The sequence below is a fragment of the Oreochromis niloticus genome, linkage group LG15 (genome assembly GCF_001858045.2).
Source record: "Oreochromis niloticus isolate F11D_XX linkage group LG15, O_niloticus_UMD_NMBU, whole genome shotgun sequence".
Classification (NCBI taxonomy): domain Eukaryota; kingdom Metazoa; phylum Chordata; class Actinopteri; order Cichliformes; family Cichlidae; genus Oreochromis; species Oreochromis niloticus.
The window spans coordinates 30,109,283-30,129,735 of NC_031980.2; the positions used below are offsets into that span (position 1 = coordinate 30,109,283).

General features: G+C 37.5%; 1 long non-coding RNA gene across 1 annotated transcript; it reads left to right on the plus strand.

Moving 5' to 3' along the window:
- Positions 1–2,554: 2,554 nt before the first annotated feature.
- Positions 2,555–3,455, plus strand: LOC112842541 (uncharacterized). The gene is made up of 3 exons (XR_003214353.1): positions 2,555–2,838; positions 2,973–3,034; positions 3,300–3,455. It is a non-coding gene; the product is annotated as an uncharacterized LOC112842541 (long non-coding RNA).
- The last annotated feature ends 16,998 nt before the right edge of the window (positions 3,456–20,453 follow it).

A 20,453-nucleotide genomic window follows, 5' to 3' on the forward strand; every position in this document is an offset into this window, starting at 1 on the left:
TATAGTTGGGGCAGGTTTAAAAAACAAAACAAAAAGAAAAGTGAACAAACTAACAAAATAGGGGAAGCCCACAGAGATAAACCACAGGAACAAAAGGAAGATGGGACAAGGACCTGACCAAAACAGAGGAAACAGACAAGGACAAATACACACCAGGGAGAGGAGCCTAATAAGGAACAGGTGGACTCATCAGCCACTAACAAGAGTGGGAAAAAGAAACAAAGGAGGAAGTAAAATCACAGAAAGCCACTGAGGAACTAATCTTAGAAAAAACAAAAAACAAACTCAGACAGACAAGGGAAAATGTGAAAGAGAACCATAAAAGCAGATTGTACTACAACAATAAACAAGGATCAGAAAAAAAAGATCATGGCAAATATTTATTTCACTTTTTATTTTCAGTAATGCCAGATAAAGAAAATCAGTCACGTGGGTCGTTAGAGTTGTTTGGAATCAACACCAAAGTCAAGTGTAAGCTGGCCTATAGTAAAACTAACACACAGATGGTTTGTTATACATAGACAATGGTAGCGCTTTAGAAAAAGACCCTTTTATAAAATATTTAGGAGAACTGTGCCATGTGACCAGTGTTGGGGTCGTTACTCAAGGAAGTAATGCATAACACATGACTTACTTTTCCTTAATCACTCACCAAAAGCAGTTTGTCACACTACTTGTTACATTCTTGTTACTCTGTAAAATAGCCTAAACCTAAACAGATTGTCTCATAATTACCATTTAACAATATGATCTACACTATAGGCTACACTCCCACACACCAACACAAATCCCTATCGCAATGAGGACACACAAATGATTCTTCTTTTTAGTGTTTACATTAAGAAACATGAACAGGTAGAAACAGAGGATACGAGCCCGATTGCTCATCACTGCCTTTTTTTTACACTTTGAAGTTCAGGGTCAGGCTGCTGGGCTGTAGGCTTTCTTGGTTTTTGTCTTGCTTTGCATTAGCCTGTTCAAGTCTGTTTGAGTCAATTCCTTTCAATTTTCTTTTTATAGTGCCAAAATCATAACCTTCCCTTTAAGGTCCTTTATATTGTAAGGTAGACCGTAAAATAATACATACAGAGAAAAACCCAACAATCATATGAACCCCTATAAGCAAGCACTTTGGCGACAGTGAGAAGGAAAAACTCCCTTTTAACAGAAAGAAACCTCAGGGAGGGGCAGCTATCTGCTGCGACCGGTTGGGGAGAGAGAAGGAAGACAGATACTTCAATGCTAAAAAACATTACATAATAATTACATTGTATTTGGCCACCAAACCCTGTAGAGACTTTTCTGCAACACTGCAGCATAAATACAATGTAATTTAGTAACACGACAATTACATCATACTAGATCAGTTATTATATCACTAGTGGGATGGCTGTGGCTCAGAAGCTAGAACGCGTCATCTACCTATAGTTTGTGTGTCAAAGATACTGAACCCAGAGTTGCCCCCAGATGCATTTGTTACACTGAAGTCTAAGTTTAGGTGAAAAGCGATTATTCACACACAAAAGTAAAAATGCATGTCTGAATGAGGCTTATAGTGAGATAGTTCTTTGAGTTCTCAAAATAGAGCAGAAAAGTACAATATAAGTACCAGTCCATTTAATCCCTCATAATATGCTTATTGGTCCAAACTAAATGATCTGGCAAAACCTCACTTACCTACTCAAATATCCACCTCTGGGGACAGAAAAATCACTGTTTTCAAAAGTAAAAGTATTTCCACATTACATAAGAAGTTGCATCAGTGCAATAGCGTTGAGCTCTAAAAAGTTCCATAGGAAAAACAGCCTGTCTAGAGCTTCATTCTTGAAGAAGGAGTCAGGGAAAGTTGAGAAGCACCATCTTCCCCCCATAGCTCAGTTCTCATTAATGTCAATTTCATAGTACTGGTCCCGGGGCGACGTGCTCCAAAAATGTGTGTCAAGAATATAGTCACATTCTGAATGCACTGCCAGACATCAAAAGGCTTCTTAGATAAAGCCGTTTTCACAAACGTTCGACCGTGTTGATCGTTTTGAACTTTTACTCTACTCCTCCTTTGACCTTCAAGGTGTGCCAACAATGAGCTGGAATGTTTGTTGATTGGAATGAGAAAGCCTAAGATGTGACAGGAATTTACAAAACAAGCGCAGGGAAAGGAAGTAGCAGTAAGATATGAGTTTGCAGATAAGGAAAAAGTTGCTTTGTAACTTTTCAAACCACTGATATGTGTCATAACAGTGGCCACATATGGATTTGTCACAGAAGGAATAATTCTGCACCAGGGAATATTTCAGTTCAGGGTGAAATTCAGGTCAGGGGTAGTGTGTTTTTGTGAGCAAGCGTGTGTGTGTATGTGAGAGCTTGCCAGCCCCCACACACTCTAGCTGTGAAATGAAAGAAGTTCTCAGCAGCATTATTCTGCCACTTTTCCCTCTCGGTGCTGTTCTCTCTCAGCCTGTCCTTTTACAGTCCATATTCTGACAGCAAACCCTGCTGTGTGCTCTCTAACTCAGTTGCCATGGTCACAGTGAAGTTGTGGTTTTTGCTTGTTGCACTTTGGAGCTGCCATTTATCCTGTAGGAGAGGAGTCTGACAAACTAGCAGGGTGGTGGTTGATGGGCAAGCCCCCTTGGAGCAGCACCCACCCAGCAGACAAAACAGATTTGCACCCAGTAGATTCCAGATTAAGAGCTTTTTAGAGAGGACGTCGCAGCAGCTTGGTAATCATTCATTTTCAATATGAGCCCAGGCAGGGAACCGCCACATGCAGGAACTGGCAATCTGGCAGGCAAAACAGCAAGTAGGCTCAATCCTTTTTGGGCGCCTGCTCGGCCAGAGGTAAATTGTACTTAACTCTATGACATTGTGACATGGAAAGTAACCAGTGAGCAGTTAATAGATGCCAGTAAGACTGACAATTTCATTAGTGTCCTCACAGAGTTTAAAACATTTAGGTATTTTGGTTTTTGAAGTATTGGTGAAGGCGGGGCTGGATCAACTCAGACTCCACCAGTACAATGAGCAGAGCGAAGCTGTGAGTACCTAATCTCTCTGTGATATGTATGTATACGTTTTTTAGTTAGATGAACAATACATTGTTTTAAAAATGTTAAAAATCTCAAATAATTAAGCTATAAAAATTCATATTAGGGGCCATCCGCTTTTATTTACCTCCTATCATTATGCTATGCAATTATTTATTTATTTTGTGTTTATTTATTGTACTGTTTCTAACAATCTGTCTGTCTATAAACCTGTTTAAACATTCACCCAGTCCATTTTCTTTTGCTTACCCAAAGTCAGGTAGCAGTGTTAGCAGAGGAAGCAGCGTATTCCATTTCCATTTGGAGAGTCCAGTGGTTTTTGTCCAGATGGGAGTGAAAAGTTTGGTACCTTACATGATACAAGTGTGTTTTATGTTGATTCAAATTAAACCAACCAAAAGACACAATAAAATGCCAAACAAATGTCAGTTGTAGCAGATGAATTTCTAGCTTTTTTAATGAGTCCATTGAGCCCACGGTTCATAAACTGGAGGGCAAATAGTTCCCAAGCCTAACGGTCACAATTTGAGATAGCGTACTAGTATGACACGTAACACAACAGTTTAGTTTACACAGCCTCCAGCCTCAATCTAACCTTCAAAACTTTATCAGAGGCACTAATCCTGACCAGAAACACGTAAAAAAAAACAAAAGCTTGATTACGTTTGATGGCCTAGAGTTAGTTAGGATCAGTTAGGGCCATCAGTGATAATGAATTCAATCTTAGACTTCAATCTTAAATCTTAGTACCAAAATGAGCTTTCATCTATGCAACCAATTATCCTGCAACATGCGTCCCCCTGCATCAGACACTTGGTGTGAACTGTGCTGAACAAACCAGCTGCAGGAATTAAAACTGTAGTCAATATCGAAGGCTTGTCCGCCATGCTATACCTGATTAAAGCTGAAAGGTTTAATTCTTATCTCTTCACCAAAACCAGTTTCCTAACATACCAACAAACAGTTGTTTACACCTGGACAAAAATTAATATGAAAAACCAAAATAAAAAAAATAATAAAAAGTAAATGATGATGACAACCTCGAATAACAGACCTTTGTATTTCAATGATGAGAGCAGAAAGTGACTCAGGTCGCATCTTTTTCATTCATACAGATCTATACTCAACATGTTTGTTTTATTATCTTTTACTTTTGTCACTCCCTTAAGGTATTGTAAACTTTCATGGATTTTTAATATTTTAATGTTTATGAAGTCATTTTTCTGCAAGCTGAGTAAGATTTTATTCCCAGTACAGTAAATTCATAGCCACTGATGAACAGCATGGCACATATTTTCTTGCCTGAAATTGCAAAGCTAGAGTAACACGTTTCACCAAAGGAAACTATTGGAAGCATTTCATGTTTTATTTCAAAAGGCATGTAGATTTTATAAAAGGCAAGTCTTCATCAGTGCTAAGTAGTAATTTGAACAGCTGATTATTGGCTTTAGAGAAAAATTAAAGGATTTTTGATACCATATTCCATAATATTTTTTTTCTCTGAGAATTTTTACTTTTTAAATAAATGTATATTTTGTATATGACATAATTTGTTAATTCAGGGTTAGAGTTACTTATCATCGTCGAGGACTTGTATCTCAGTTCTAAACTTTAGTGGCTTTAGAACAGCTGTTGACAAGAAAAGCTCACTAACTACATAGTGGATACTTAAACAGATTATATTATATCGTCAGTGCTTTAATTTGTAATGATTTTACAAACATATTCCTAGGAAAATTCTACTGCTCGAGTTTTGAAGTTGAACTTACCTGATCTTAGTTGATGGTTTTATTCTGGCTGAAAAGAACAAAAATGCATCTTTTTATTATTTCATTTTTTTTTTTTTCAAGTGCTCTCATGAGCTCATATACATCATCTTCATATTCTAACTGAAACGTATAACTCTGTTTACTTGAAGTGACAGCAGGAGCCAAAAACTGACACGCCCTTTTGTTTCCCTTAGGTAATCTTATTCTAGTAGTTTGTCACATTTAATAAAACACTTTTAACTGGTGCTAACTTATTACCTCCAAATGTTCAGATTGGCAGTGTTGTATGACTCATAGCAAAGTTTTGGTGTGAGAAATGACTACCTCCCTCCCCACCCTGGCATAATTACAGGTATTAAGAGTTTACTCTGTTATGTGCAAATGTTTTCCTTTCTCTGAAATGTGACCATGAAATTCTTTGGTTCTTATTTATTTACTGCAGGCTGAATTTTCTGCCATTGCATTGTTAAAAAAAAGAAAAAGCATATTTGCTATTCCTTTGATACTTTTGATAGTGCTAGTGCATAATTTCCCAATAGATTTATTGCTTGTGAGGTAAAAGAAAAAAAACTCATTGCAACAGGATATTCATGATTATTGTTTTTTTCTTTCTTGGATTTCATCATGACAGATTGGAAAGGAAGTACTCTAGAACAGGTTGGTAGTTATTGCAGTCTGTGCATTGATTGATGTGAGGGGAAACTGTTGACATCCCAACACAAGTGGAAGTAGGAGGAAACAAATGGAAACTGAAACAGAGCAGAGGTGCATGCTGATTATGGGCTTAAGCAAACCTACAGAGATCAGTTTTTGCGTAGTCTCTCATGAGGTATAGTCTACCTCATGCTACAGTGTTGCAGCACAAACACGTATATGCTTCTATGTTCAAATCTGAAGAAGTTGTGAAAGTAAAAGTATGCAGTGTGCAGGCAGACTTGAAGGATTAAATTGCATTTCTGTGTTTTTCTGCAACAGTCAAAGTTAGAGCAGCTGATTGAACAATGACAAGCTGCTCATTTCACTTCCCCTCAGCATGTGATTTATTTTGGGGATTCAGGGTTCACTGCAGCCCTTCACACCACTGATCATATTTTGAAATGAAGCCTGAAGATTAAATATAATGGAAACAGAATCAAACAGAAGCGAGACATGTGTTTGAATTATTTTCATTGCAAGTCACCAATGTGAAATACGTGCAATGAAAGGAATGGCACTCAAAAGTGGTTTCAGTGATTTTATATATAGCAATAATCTCAGCATTGTGCTACTCTTATTTTGTCGTATCCAACAAAAGCCATTTATTTTGGGGAAATTATTAAATGTAGCATTTTACTTTGTATCAATGTAACATAATCACCCAAACGTTTTCCCCTTTTAACATTCCTTTCAATACATTTCTTGTTTACGCTACACTTTGGTGTTTGTATACAGCTTCATAAGCCACAAATTCTATCCAGGGTCTGTGTATACAGTTATTATATACTAAGTACTATGTACTTCAATTTAATACAAGATTTTTCTGTTAGCTGGTTGTCAGTGACACCCTGGAGTGCCGGTTTCCTGAGCAAACCTGAAAGGACCATCAGTAGTATGAATGCATTTTTGTGCCATACTGCAACAGATTTATATAGAAAACATAAAGTGCTTAAAGGAAAACAGCTGGCAGCTTCCATTGTTTCTCTCTGTTCTATATAGGGGGGAATTTAAATGCTCAAAGGGGTGAATCAGAGTTAAATAACATGCCAATTTCAATTTGTGAATACACTAAGTTACACACAAGTGTAGAAAAATGCAGAGTTTCTCGAACCCATTATAAGTAGGATTTAAAATGTACTCATTCCAACTGGAAAGCTCTGTTATAACAGCTAGTTAAAATTAATCTTTGAATCAGTGAGCCATTAAATTGCTTTTAACCTTTGTGCTGCAATAGTATAGTTTTGTAAAAGACGCTCATTTTCTTTTCTTTAATGCTGTACTTTTGTGAATGTTGCAAGCCCCTCACTGGTTTTAACACATTGGCTACATTACTGCAAAATGGTTTTTTGACATAACATATTTCTGTGGATGTTAACATATTTAACAGTCATAGAAAAGTAAGGGATAAAACTGGGTTTGGGGGGTGTTTGTGTTGTCATCTTGGTGCTTTCAAATCAGAGGTGATGAGGCCTGAGGTGATTCCCATAGGCTTCTGCAAGACCTAAAATCTTTTTGCAACCACAGGTAAGGAACGTCAGTTTTCAGGCACAGATGTTGCATCCATCTTTATACTATCCAAAGTTCCATGGTGGTAAAAATCTGTTTATAATTTGCTTCCAAGCAGCTAAACCGTCTTGTAAATTTTTAAAAGTGGTCTTGAACAAGTTTTCCAGACTTTCTTTTAAAGATTTGTCTCTAAATATTGGGTGCTGTTGCACTCATTTTCTGCCCAGTCCTTTTACGGGAATGTTGTTGTGCAGTGTGTCCTTGGAAAAAAAAAATAAGTTTCAAAGAAAAAATAAGTTTAAGGGCCCCATGAAATACTATCTGGAAAGGATTGCCAACAGCTTCATTTTTGACAGTGATCCCAAACACAAAAGCATGCCTGGACAGAAAAAATGCACAGTGTAATAGTGTCAGTCATGGACTGGCCTCCCCAGATTCCAAACTTGAACTTTATTGAAGCAATGTGGGAACATCTTGACACAGAATGGAATAAAAGGCAGGCAGCATTCAAAAACATTGAATGGCCTTCAAGAAGCCTGGAGAATTGATTTCTGAAGACTCGATGAAATCACAAGTAAGGTTTCCTTAGAGAGTTTAGGCAATATTGAAGAATAAAGACAGTCATATCAAATACTGAATTAGGATTCTGTACATATATACTGTATTTCCATTCATGCTTGCATGCTTCAATACATCACCGCACCTATTTTCTATTTTCGCAGACAAATATAAGGAAATGAGGACTGACTTGTGCTCTATATGTGACTAAACAACATGTTAAAGAATTCAGATTAAGCCAAAAATGAAGTCTTAGGACTAACTAAGTTCTTGTAAATGAGAATTCCTGCCTACTAAGTTAGTAGTTAGTTATACCACAGGTAAACAGGAGACCCTTCAGATCCCAGGCCACTGTAAGCACGCCTGGCTAACATCAAAAAGCGGAATACAAACTGAATTTCCATACAGTGGCGCATGCTCATTTTGAGACAGCAAAAGTATGTTGTACTGAAACAATTTATTTCTTAATTATTTGTGCAAGTTTTACTTTTTGCTAAGTGTACCCATATACTAGTTACAAAAAGGCCCTTTGAGAAACCTTGAATTTAGAATTCATCCAAGGCTCAAACAGTCTTTTTGAAATCTTCACATTTGATGACCTGTTTTCTGGGTTTTACAGCTACGACTGGGGTTCCCACTGGAAAAGCCTCAGATGCAGACAGATTGCAGACTCTTTGGTTTTCAGCGCTTCTCTGAGCCAGCCGATCCCCTTTGGATGTAGAAATAGATTTTCAATCTGCTTCTGATTGTAGCCTTTCCATGCCATGGGGATGCAGGCAGAGAATCAGTGGCACTACCCAAAGCTCTGACAGACCTTACTGATTAAAAAATAATTACTATGTAACTGCAGTACTGCTACATTACTCCAGGGGGGATAAAAAGTCTGCTACACCTGCCAGTTTTTCTAGCATAAAACCACTTTAGACATTTCTGCATGTAAGTGTGACTGAAGATGAAACGTATCACTATAATAATATAAATATAAATAAATGACATTTATATTCTTTCCTGTAATTCTGTCCACCACTGTGCAACCAGAACAGAAAGAGTATTGTAGCAATAATTGTAATTGCAGCAAAAAGTAATAAGTATAGAAATGCAATTATGAAAGAAATCACGATAATAAAGTACATTTTGCCAAAATGTACTATTTCTGATTTCTGCAAATCAGAAAGGGTCCACCATTTTTCAATCACAATCACACAGTCTACAAATCCTCTGGCTGCTGTCTGATCCTAATGATATTTTGAAATCTGTTTCCTATATGGATACTGATGCATTTTTAAAAACAAATAAAAAGCTAAATTATCGTCTATATAGCCAAAGGTTTTGAGATTGTATTAGAAGCCCTCATTTGATTAAAAGGCTTCCGTGTGTGTTCCTTTGTTTCTGTGTACAGTTTACCCGCCAAAGCTCAAGCTCAAGTTTGCCTGCAGAGTCTGCATATTCATACTTGGATGACTAAGTTCATGAATATATATACTTCCTCGGTGTCTGAGATGCCTGAAAGTATTTTGTATTTCCTGTTAGTCCCATTTTGATCACATTCACTTACTTGATCTGGATAAATCATTACACTGAAAACATTTTTGAAAAATTCTTATTGAATTGACCTTTTAGTGATGGATTTTTCTAATGAAGTTTCATTTGAAAAACATGCTCCTGACCTCGGCTACATTCACGCACTGACTCTGAAATCTGAGAAACATGAGAGCTGGCTGCTGAACAGTTTTGCTGGCGAGCTCTGCAGTGGGAGAATCAAAACCAGCAGAAACATTATCTGCAAACATGGAAATGATGAAAGCATGAATAAAGCTCTATTGAGAACGCTCTGGTTCAGTGCCATGCTGCATGACCCTTGACATCCTTTTACAAACAAGAGATTTACTTCCTGTACATGTTTTTTTAGTATAATTAAAGTCGCTGCATATTATAAAACATGAGGCTCACTAATACTTACACTTTATTCAAACTGTTCAAGCTTTTTAAAAAAAGATTTCTTTAGATAGAACAGTTCTTAAACAGTTAATTCCATCAAAAGCAGCAAGTCTTCTCAACAGAAATTGTGAAAAAAATAGTACTTACATAATGATTTTACTTTGTCTTTAAAGACTTTAATAGATAAAATCAAGCTGCAAACTCACACACACACACACACACACAAATTTAGGAAGAATGTCCTTAACTTGGATTTGATAAATGGCTGTTCCTTGTACTTCCCATTGCACAGTGAAGGTCAGTTATTTTCTGATATTATAGGCATAAATTAAAGTCTTGTTCACCAAACACACACACACACAACACACACAGTGACGGTAAGCAGACATTCTGTGCATGTTAAATCTTGATTTGGAACAGTTAGTCTAGGTAAAGAGAAAGTTTTGTTGCAAAGTAAAACCTGATTTATATTCAAAGCCCTACAAACATCTTCAGATATCAGGCCAGGAACAGGCTGAGCTAATATCTTTAGTTTTGCTGTAGGTGAAAAATGACCAGATAATGTTTACCAGGTGGCTAATTAGTTAGGTCATTAGCAATGATACATTCCTCCTGTAGCATCAGTGGCTGTTACTAGCTGCTCAGGAACTTAAATGCCTGAGGCTAGGCAGGCATTTGAGAGAGGAAAAAGAGATTTAAAAATATGAAAAGGGAGCGCAAATCAATACTATATTACCTCATTTAGACTGGCACTTCTCACACTGCTTAAGGTGTCTACCCTGAGGTGCAATAAAGTGGGCCTTAGGTGAATGCAGCTCTTAACAGCACATGAAAAAATTCAGGGAGGCCTATTAAAGCACATATTAAATTTAGCACGTGGTTTCAGCTAAACGGAGAAAAAATGTAGTAATAAAATGAAATGCTTCCTAGTTAGAAAAAGGAAAAGGCATTTATTAGAAGTCAGTGTAAAACAAACATAATGAATGTCGTGCCACCACAAATGATACTTTCTTTATCCATTTTCTTGTTTTATATCACATGTTCATTGTGTGTAAAATCTCTACAAACCACACGTCTCTAAACCACGTAGTTACCTTTGGCACACCTCAGAGTGCCAAAAAAAGTGCAGTTCCTCAACTGGCCTGGACTTGACTGCCACGATAAAAAACTTTAAAGAGGAAGCTAGGAGATAGGGAGTGTGTGTGTGTTTAAAAAAAGAGAAAAAGTAAAAAGCATCCACTTCTTGATTGACAAGTAGATGCTGATGCAGATATCTCTGACTCCAGCCAGAAGCAGTCTGTCTTTTGACTTTCTGATGCAATAATCTGGCAATAATCTGATGCTTCCGCCCACAAAAACAGTGCTTTTGTTTTTATGTAGTACCATTTTAATAGATTGTATGTTGCTAACAGGACACTTCAAGTACCTGCATCTGTGTATTGCATTCTATGTCAAACTGCTGTGCTCTGATCATTCCCTGTCATCCAAATATGGTCAGTGCTGGTCCATCTTTTATATACAGTCTGTGATGTAAATAACGAAGGTATCATGTGAAATGTCTGAAAACTTTGCAGTGACTTGACTTAAATGACTCACTCTGGCCTACTTAATTCAATTCAATTCAATTCAATTCAATTCAATTCAATTTTATTTATATAGCGCCAAATCACAACAAAAGTTGCCTCAAGGCGCTTCATACTACTACTACTTAAGCAAACACAGCAGCTAAACCTGTTGGGGGAAAAAAACAAGTAATGAAATGCTACAATGACATTCAAAAACAATCTGTTTAAGACTGAAAAAGATGCAAACGTTTGGTGATTAGTTCACAGTTCGTATTCCCAGCAATAAGCAGCACTGCTGAAAAGAATACGTCTCTCTTTTTAATTGCAGCTGATTAATCAGTGTGATTAATGACCGAATAGCCATTTAGACAACAATAATATTAATCACAGACCTATCTGTTTTTCTAAAAATGCGTTCATTAGTAATGACTTCAGTGTGACTTTACTCCTCACCTGATATTTGTCCATTTGTCAGTACTGTTCAGCCTACATGGTGCGTGATAAATCTGCGTATAATGATACATGCTAGAAATTGCTTTTGCTAGGAATACAGCAGACATACTTTTTTTTTTTTATTTGATTTATTGCATTTTACTCTGAGCATATGTGAGGGCTAAAGAATGCACACTCACACAGAGGAGCACCTGGTGCACAAATACACACGACACATTTTCTTACAACTGCTCACACACTACAAATAAGCTGGTAAACAGAACTCGTTGGATTCTGTTTCATGCCCCGTGTGGTCATCAAACAGTGTCAGTCATTCTCCTCAGCATGTTCTAAATATTTTGACATGCTGGCTGTTGCAGAGAAACACCATGTTGTGTGCGGTGTGGGACACCAGCAAGCCTCTACTGCCTCTTCATACAGACAGAAATGCCACAGCAGCAGTTTTTTCCTCCACACTGTGGACTGAGCAACTCCTCCTTTATGGGGAAACATCTTCCTCACTATTTCCACTGTCATGCTCACTTCAACTAGAGCTTGTCAGCATGATATCCTCCTGGGAGATAAGGAAGAAATGCCCTATAGAATGACAGACTGTCAGGCCTGGAGGCAGAGGAACAAGATGACCAATGGAAAGAAAGAGAGAGAGAAAGCTTCCACTGCTCAACTCCATCTGCCTTTCATAGAAGCAGTGATGAACCTCCTAACAAGCCACAGTGAATATTTTAAAGAGGCCATCCTTGACTTTTGATGTACGGACCTTTTTGCAAATTAAATAGAGGATACAGGTCCCAGCAGGGAACACATCCTTTTATTCTCCACACTGGGTTTTTTTTTCCACTTTTTAATAAATTGAGATGAACTCTTCACACTCCCACTGAGGACTCTTCTATCCCCTGAACTAGCCAGTGTGGAGTCTGCCTCCCACAAATGAGTGTATGTGTATGTGAATGTATGCACTTATGCCTTTGTGCAGTATGACATACCAGCATAAACTGAATATGACATTTGACACAGCCACATGGACTGCATTTATAAACCAAAGACAAGAGGGTGGAGAGCTAAGTCAGCTAGCACTACTATAGCAAGCTTGAATATCTGAAAATTTCTTTTAATAAGACCGAAGCAGACTGGACAGTCTATACCACACATCAAGTCATGATGTTTGTAAGATAATTCAGTCAAATACAGTCCAAAATATCATCAAATACATGGTTTAGTTCATGACTCAAAGGTGACACAAAGGTGAGCCGATCAACTATATTGCTTGTGTTAGCCTCACTTGCTAAACTAAAGTGGCCATGCCCCTGATTGTAATCCTGAGTATAATTCACCCACCATGCAGTATTGAAGAAGGGGATTGTCTAAACCCCCTAAACTAAAAATAATTTGTAATTTTCTTGAACATTGAAAGTGCCTCGACCTAGCCACTTCAGAAACTGCAGTTTTTGGCACTTGCCACCTTGGCTTCATTTTTCAGCACCAGCAGCTCCCACTCTAAATACTTGAAATTATAGAGTTATTATCAAAAAGCAGTAGAATTCACTGGAGAATAAAAAAACAAAAAGTCAGGGTGCTTCTTCAGCACTGGAGTTTGTTATTTTTAAATCATATTTAACCTCCTAAGACAGTAGCAGTATAATGCCCTGGTAAGTGGATATCAGGCCCTTGTAGAGCAAAATTGAGTATTTTGGTCTAAATAACCCAAAATGTGATGTCCACATATGTGGACGGCAGATCCTAGGAGGTTGAACATCAATATCATAGTAATAGTTTCGTTAGCAAAACTGGCATATTTTAAAGTCTATAACATGCAGAAGCAGAAACAAGAATTGGTGTGCTTAATCTGTTTTCGTATCATTGACATGAGAATTGGGGTTTTATGTAAACTTTAAAAGGTTATATCACCCTGTGGTGTGTAATGATATGCACTACAAGCCACATTTGAGTGTTCAGTCTGGAATAGACAGCTGCTCAAAACCACTTCTAGCATCTGAAGGATCTCCTGTTTACCTATATTTTGATACCAGGCTAATCTTCTTAAATATTTTTCTGATACTGTCATTTTTAATATGTGAAAATATAGTTTATAGCTGTGAAGTGGAGAAACAACATATTCGATCATACTGATCTAGCAAATTTAGGCTCTCCAGAACTCAAAACCGTAGAATTTCCCAAGTTCAATAAAGTGAGTAAAAGGGACATGCCGTTCCAACCAAAAATTGTCACAAGCTGAACAAGCAATGAAGCGCTAAACAGCACAAAGGCCACACAGTGACCCTCAGATTCTCTGATGTAGCTCCATTTATGAACTTGCATCCCAAAAATAAACACAAATTTAAAGCATATCCACCCAAATGAAAATATTAGAAACTACTAAAATAAGTGTATAATACTTCAGATATTATTCAGTAGATTAAAGTAATTGTACACTTGACATAATCCCAACACACAGGACAGTAATTCTGAAAATGGTCCTGTATTTCATAATAAATGACAGATTCATTGCCAGCCTATCCTCTGATGTAACAGCTATGAAAAATAGATGCAGACCGAGGAGACGACCAAAGATAATGGATTTAATGTGAATCAGGTGTTCTGGCAGGCCATTTTGTTTAGCCCGACATTCTTTTTAGGTTCACCGACTTCCACCAGTCCTCCCACGCAGGACAGCCAAGAGTCTATTTACAGACACTCAAACCACAAGCTTTTCTCGCCATGCAAAAAAGATCTTAGCTGAAGCCCAGTCATGCATAAACATGAAGCTGGAAAGTATTGCCACATTTTTATGTATTGATACAAGGGTTGTGAAGAAACAAGTGCCTCTGAGAGCCGACCCTTCCATTTCTGACAGTTAGCCTGCAGCTCCACATGTCACATATACCGCAGGTTAGCACGGAGAGAGCTTGATGCGAACGTGTTCATATTTTCTCCAAACCTTGAGGGGGCAGGGTCCACTAAGCTTAACCCGCTCATTCTAAACTATGTGAACTCGTTAGATTCCATTTACATAAGTGAGTTTAAGTTCATATGTCACATCTTTACAGAGAAAATAATATTAGAACCTTTTCAAAATAATCCTGAAATTAAAAATTTGACCCTCATTTGTTGAGGTCTCTAAAGTGCTACATTTTCCTGTCTGCATTTCATTACCAGTCTCAAAAACTTGAAACGAGTCAAGTAGGGTTCCTTCTAACTTCAGGGCTACGAGTCAAAAGCAGCATCGTGAGAGTAATTATAGGTATTGATTCAAAGCCCCAATTATAGAAGGAAAATCTGACCCATGCAGACCATACTAGCTTTCTGCTAATTACCTCTGATTGTTTTGCTTTCCACAATGTAAATGATTCATGAAATAGTCGAAACACTAAACAGAAGCTTATTTTTATTGTCTCCTTTTACTTGCTGTGAGAAATGTCAGTTTTAACTTCCAAGCAAATCACAGAAGTTACAAGACTCAGAAGACTCATAACTCTGGAATTACGGCTTATAAGGATGCATTATAAAACGAAGGGCTGCTAACCATCAATGCTAAGAAGACCCCAAAATTCATAACCTATTTGCCTCTCTTTGGGATCAATTTACAGTCCCTCTGTTATTCTTATTGATACTGTTATCGTTCTGGCTTATGATGCATCTTCTTTTTTTCTTTTTTTTTATTTGTTTGTATAACTTTGTGGTCATTTTACCTCTCTGTGGTACAGTAGGTATTTCATTTTTCTTTGTAATCACTTTGTGTCTCCTGGTTTTGTGTCTCCTTGCCGGATTTACAGCGGGATTTGGCAGGTAGGAAAAACCCAAGGATCAGGCCCAGCAGTGCAGCATGGAGAAAAGAATTACTTAGAAATGAGCCACATAATAACTTGTTTTGTGAGCTCGAGTAGATTTTTCTTTGTGTACAGGCTGTGATCAGCTGTTATGTGCTACCAATCCAGTGTTCACTGCTTTTAACCAGCTGAATTCAACAAGATATAAACAGATGTAGATTGACACAATTTATAGATTGATATAATATACAATTTCTAACCCCTAGAGACTATAAGGCTTGTACAGAAGGTAGAATTCAGTTAGTGTAATGGTGGGGAATTATTTTCCCAAAAGGCCATACAAGAGACTAGGTCTGTTCTAGAGGCCTACACCAAATCAATCCTGCTCAATATGAATTTTATCTCTTTATAATCTGCTACTGGCAGGAGTAGATCATACAATTAAGCAATAAAAATTAGAAGTAGGCATTTTATCAGTATTTAATTCATCACTCTTTCCCCAAAACAACTGACATTTTGCACAATTTTGTTCGCAAAGATTTTTACCTTTTTACTAAGTACTATTTTATTCTGTTCATACTTTAATTACTTTATCTGCAGTTACAGTTCTTTTTTCTCATTCAGTGAGAGAAATTGAGTTTGTTTTGAGCTTGAAAAGAGTGTGTTAAAGTCAGGATCCACGTCTGAGGTACAAATGTAAAGGACAGTTACATTAACAGCAAATGCAAGATCTGCCTTCCGTTCTGTATCTGAGAGCTCTGGAATGTCCTTACCTTTCTTCTCACAGAACTCTAACATTTCTGATCTTAGGTCTCATACTGGTTTTAGCACTTTGGCCAAGGTGAGCCAGCTGACAGCTATCTGACAGCTATCTGACAGCGAGTGTCGCCATGTTCAGTGCATTAAACTGTCAGCTGGCTCACCTTAAACTGTCTATGAGTCAGTGCTAATGAAGTTAAGATTCTATTTACAACATCAGCAACGTGGTTAATTTGTAGCACTAACTTATACCTGCCAGTTTGTCACACTTCAGCCCAAGCCCATCCAATCATCCAGTTAACCCTGAGCAAAACACTGCCTGTCGTAGTCCCTTTCATTGAGTGCACTGCTGCTACCTACTCCATAATCTTTCTAATGCTTTTGTCATCCTACGTATATACTTTATATTAGTACACTGTAGTAGTATAAATGTTCTGCTATAAGAGCGAGATTTTTATGCTGGTGCCCTTCCTGATGTAATCCTCAGGGAAATGTCTTCTCCTGGGATTAAACACAGGATAATTTGCTGGTTAGGCACTACACTAAGGAGCACCTTATATATAAATTGATGTCTGCTCCTCTTAATGTAACCTAACAACTACCTTTGATGTAACCTGACACATCACAACCTGCCCTGCTTGAGTCCTACTGTGGTGCTATACTGCACCACAGCACATTGCTGCAAACTAACCAATTTATCCTGCACAAAACTGTACCAAACTCCCTGGTACAGTATCAGTGTGTGGCCTTTGAATAAAATAAGGTACTTTGGCCATTGTACTGCAATTTGCTTTGCAAGACATTTCACAGAAACATAATTAAGCTGCACATTATAGATCCAATATGTGTTTTTAAAAACTCAGATGATTTAGCACAAAATCTCTGAGATTTAAATTTCCAGTTTATAACTTTTTACTTGCTAAATACTCCTTATATTTGATAATTACCTCTCATCTCCCTCCTATCCTCTCTTTCTTATGTATTTCTTAGTGTCACACATTAACCTTTTTTCTGTCCTTGGGAAATACAAAAACTGTCTATTAGCTAGCAGACACATTTTGTGACAAGCTGCATGAAAACTACACATGTGACTGGTGATATTGTTGACCTGTTCAAACGTACTTGAAATTACTTGCCACTTAAAAACATCTCCAGCTCTTTACAGCCAGCTAAATGCTGAAGTACCACAGTATCAGCTTTATTTACATCTGCACTATGAACACATCACAGGGATGAAAGAGAAAAAAGGGATGTGTTCAAGGTATAAGAGGCCATGCAGTGTTATTACTTTCTGATTACTGAGCATTCGACAGTAATAGACGTTAACCTACAGACCAAGTGTTAGAAAGCTATTTCAGACCATTACGGCTTGCTTTAACCACTGCTTCTTACTGTGCTAGCTGGTTAGCATGGTAGAGTAGCTCACTCTAAAACATAGTTTTCACATAAAAACATGTGTTAATTCTTTATCATTTTAATTTTGGGTCATTTTAGTTTTTCTTCGTCTTCTTCAATTGCTCCCCTTAGGGGTCATGGATCTTCTACTTACGTCTCACACTATCTCACACATTCTTCTTGATCTTACCAACCTTCTGCATGTCCTCCTTCACTACATCCATGAACATCCTCTGAAGTCTTTCTCTTTTTCTCCTCCCTAATATCTACATCATCATTCTTTATCCATTAAAATCACCATCCCCTTTCACTCTTGCTGCCACTCTTCTATCATAAATCACCCTGACACTCATCTACACCCACTTCACACTTGCTGTACTTTTTTCCTCACTTGTCTTTGGTAGTTCTACTGAGTATTATTATTAGTAGTAGTAGTAGTAGTATTTTTGTCATACTATAGTCTTATTCCAAAATGGATAAAATTCATTTTTCACTTCAAAATTCTACACAATAGCGCAGAATAACAAAGTGCAAAATGTTTGCAGTTGATTCAGTAAAAGGACTAGATGTTACAATCCCTGACTGAATGTTCTACATGTATCTGGATTACAGGTAAAATTGTTATAACAACAACTAAATTGTTGTTGTGATTTATTTTCTGTTCAGCTACCACCAGGGTCAGTGTTACAGAAGGGCCTTGGTGTTGCAGGCCTGTCCATAATGCTGCCACCTCAGCCCCCACAGCCTTCTACTGATACACTTCTACAACTGTATGCTAAATTAAGTCATATAGTTTAATTTAAAATAGCTGTTAAATTAAAAAAAATAAAAAGGTTACAGAAACGACTAACTTTTTTTTTTATTTCTCTTAGTCATTCATTTGCTGTGTCCTTGTCTTCTGTGATCACATTCTATCCCTAATGTATGCAGACATTATGTAATGGCCATTTTGCTTATATTGGTAGATATTTGACTGACTTTCCACAGAGACCCAAAAAGGATCTGGGCCTGTGCGTGGTTTGCCTGTTGAGTAATCCAACCATGTTATCGTGCCAGAGAGCCATTTGACTAAAACATGAAAAACTCTGCATGCAAGCTAAGGTTGTGCTCTGCCAACTTAACAGAAGTAAAAATAGGGATGTCTGTCAGGAAAGCAGAGTGTCCTAGCTGCCCACATGGTCAGTCAAGAGAATCCTTCAGCAGGTAGCTAAGGAACAGCAATGACATGCCAGGACTGAGGCAATTGTGTCTTCACCGGGGATGCCAGTGGAACATCTGAAAGGACTTGTTCCCAGTAAATTCCCACAAAAAGTCGATTCTTGTGGTTGTGGTGGTTGTGGTGGTTCATAGACAATGTCCTACACAAGAAGTAGTGAACTCTTAAAAAATCCTGAGATTCTGAAGCTGACAGGTAATATTTTGTATCGTGCAAGAAACACATTCTGGTCTTCATTAGGTTGTGTTGCTCCTGGGGGTTATGCCTTGATACTGCTTTCACAGCAATGTAAAAAAAAAAAAAAAGAAAAGAAAAAGAATTTCTCCAAGGGTCTGACTACACAATAACAGGATGTTATTTGCAGAGATGATAAAAGTAGAGACATTCTGTACTTAAGTAAGCAGTAGTAGTACAGATACCAGTGTTAAAAAATACCCTGTAAAAGTTAGGGAACTGATTCAACTTCTTCTGCTCATGTTCTTAAACAGAACATGAGCAGAGAAAAAGAAGTAAAAAAAAAAAAATAATAGCTCTATTTTCTGTTGCCCACATTGTAGAGGGTGACTTTGCCTCTAAATGTGAAAATGAGTAAGGAGGAGGGGGGGTTAGCAAACTTACCTGTTTACTCTGCACTAACCTGCAGATGATTTTCATGCAACCTTTAAATAACAGTTAGTCTACCTCAGTTTGTTTTGCAACAACAATATGAAAACAATAGTGTCATGTACAGACCCAATATCTGATTTAAAAACATGAGGACTTACATTTCCAGCTTATGAAATCACACTGAGCAGTCCTTATCTTTAAATCTAACCTGTCTTCTTCCTCTCCTGCCCTGTCTTTCTTATCTTTCTCTGAATGAAGTTAGCTCTCTTTCTTTTCTGTCCCTGTGAAATAGAGCAGCTGGAGCTTTAGCTAGCAACACACTGTGAGACAAACGGCACACGTGTTTCCTGATGTTTGTTGAGCTCATAGCTGAAATGTTGCCTTTGAAATTACCTGTGACAGCGTTAATAATCGCTCTTCTGTAGAGCTAGCTAGATGCTGAAGTACCCCAACTACAGTTTAAGACTGGTACCTGCAGTTGTTCTGCTGTTGGGCCAAATAAATAATTCAATAAATAAAACACTGTGTTTGTTTGTTTTTAATTTGTTCTTTTGTTGGCTTTGCATCTTCCCTCTCTTTATATGCAACATCCCCTGGTGATTAATATGGGAATAGGCCTGGCCTTCATGTGTTATTGTTTAGGCTCAAATTAGTTTGATGTTTGAAGGCTCGCAGTGACGTGAAATAATAACTCCCCTCAAATGCATTAAAGCAAAAGTCACAAGCCTGTTTTGGAAATGTAAGAAGTAAAAAGCATATATATTTGTGTAAAAATGTAGGGCGCAATAATAAAAAGTAGTCAAAAAAATCTATTCAAGTAAAGTATTGATACCTGAAAATTATATCTAATTACAGTACAGTCTGGTTATGGCACTCTCAAATTCATTCCTGGCCCCTCAGTTAATTGTACACTAATAAAAAGTGAATGTCGCAGAGCCTTCAGCTATCAGACCGACTGTCCTCCACAGATCTATGAGTTTGTTAGGGGTGAAACCTCACAGCATTTTTTCCCTCTTTTTTTAAAAGTAGTAGTTCAGAGTCTGGGTTGTGTGAGAAATACAACAGTGGAATGAGTTACTGGTGGAGTATTTCCCAGACATAAAAACTCACCCCAAAGGCAACAAACAAATGAATTAGTTTGCTGGATTGAGAATTTGAGCATGTATTTCTGTTATAAGAGCATT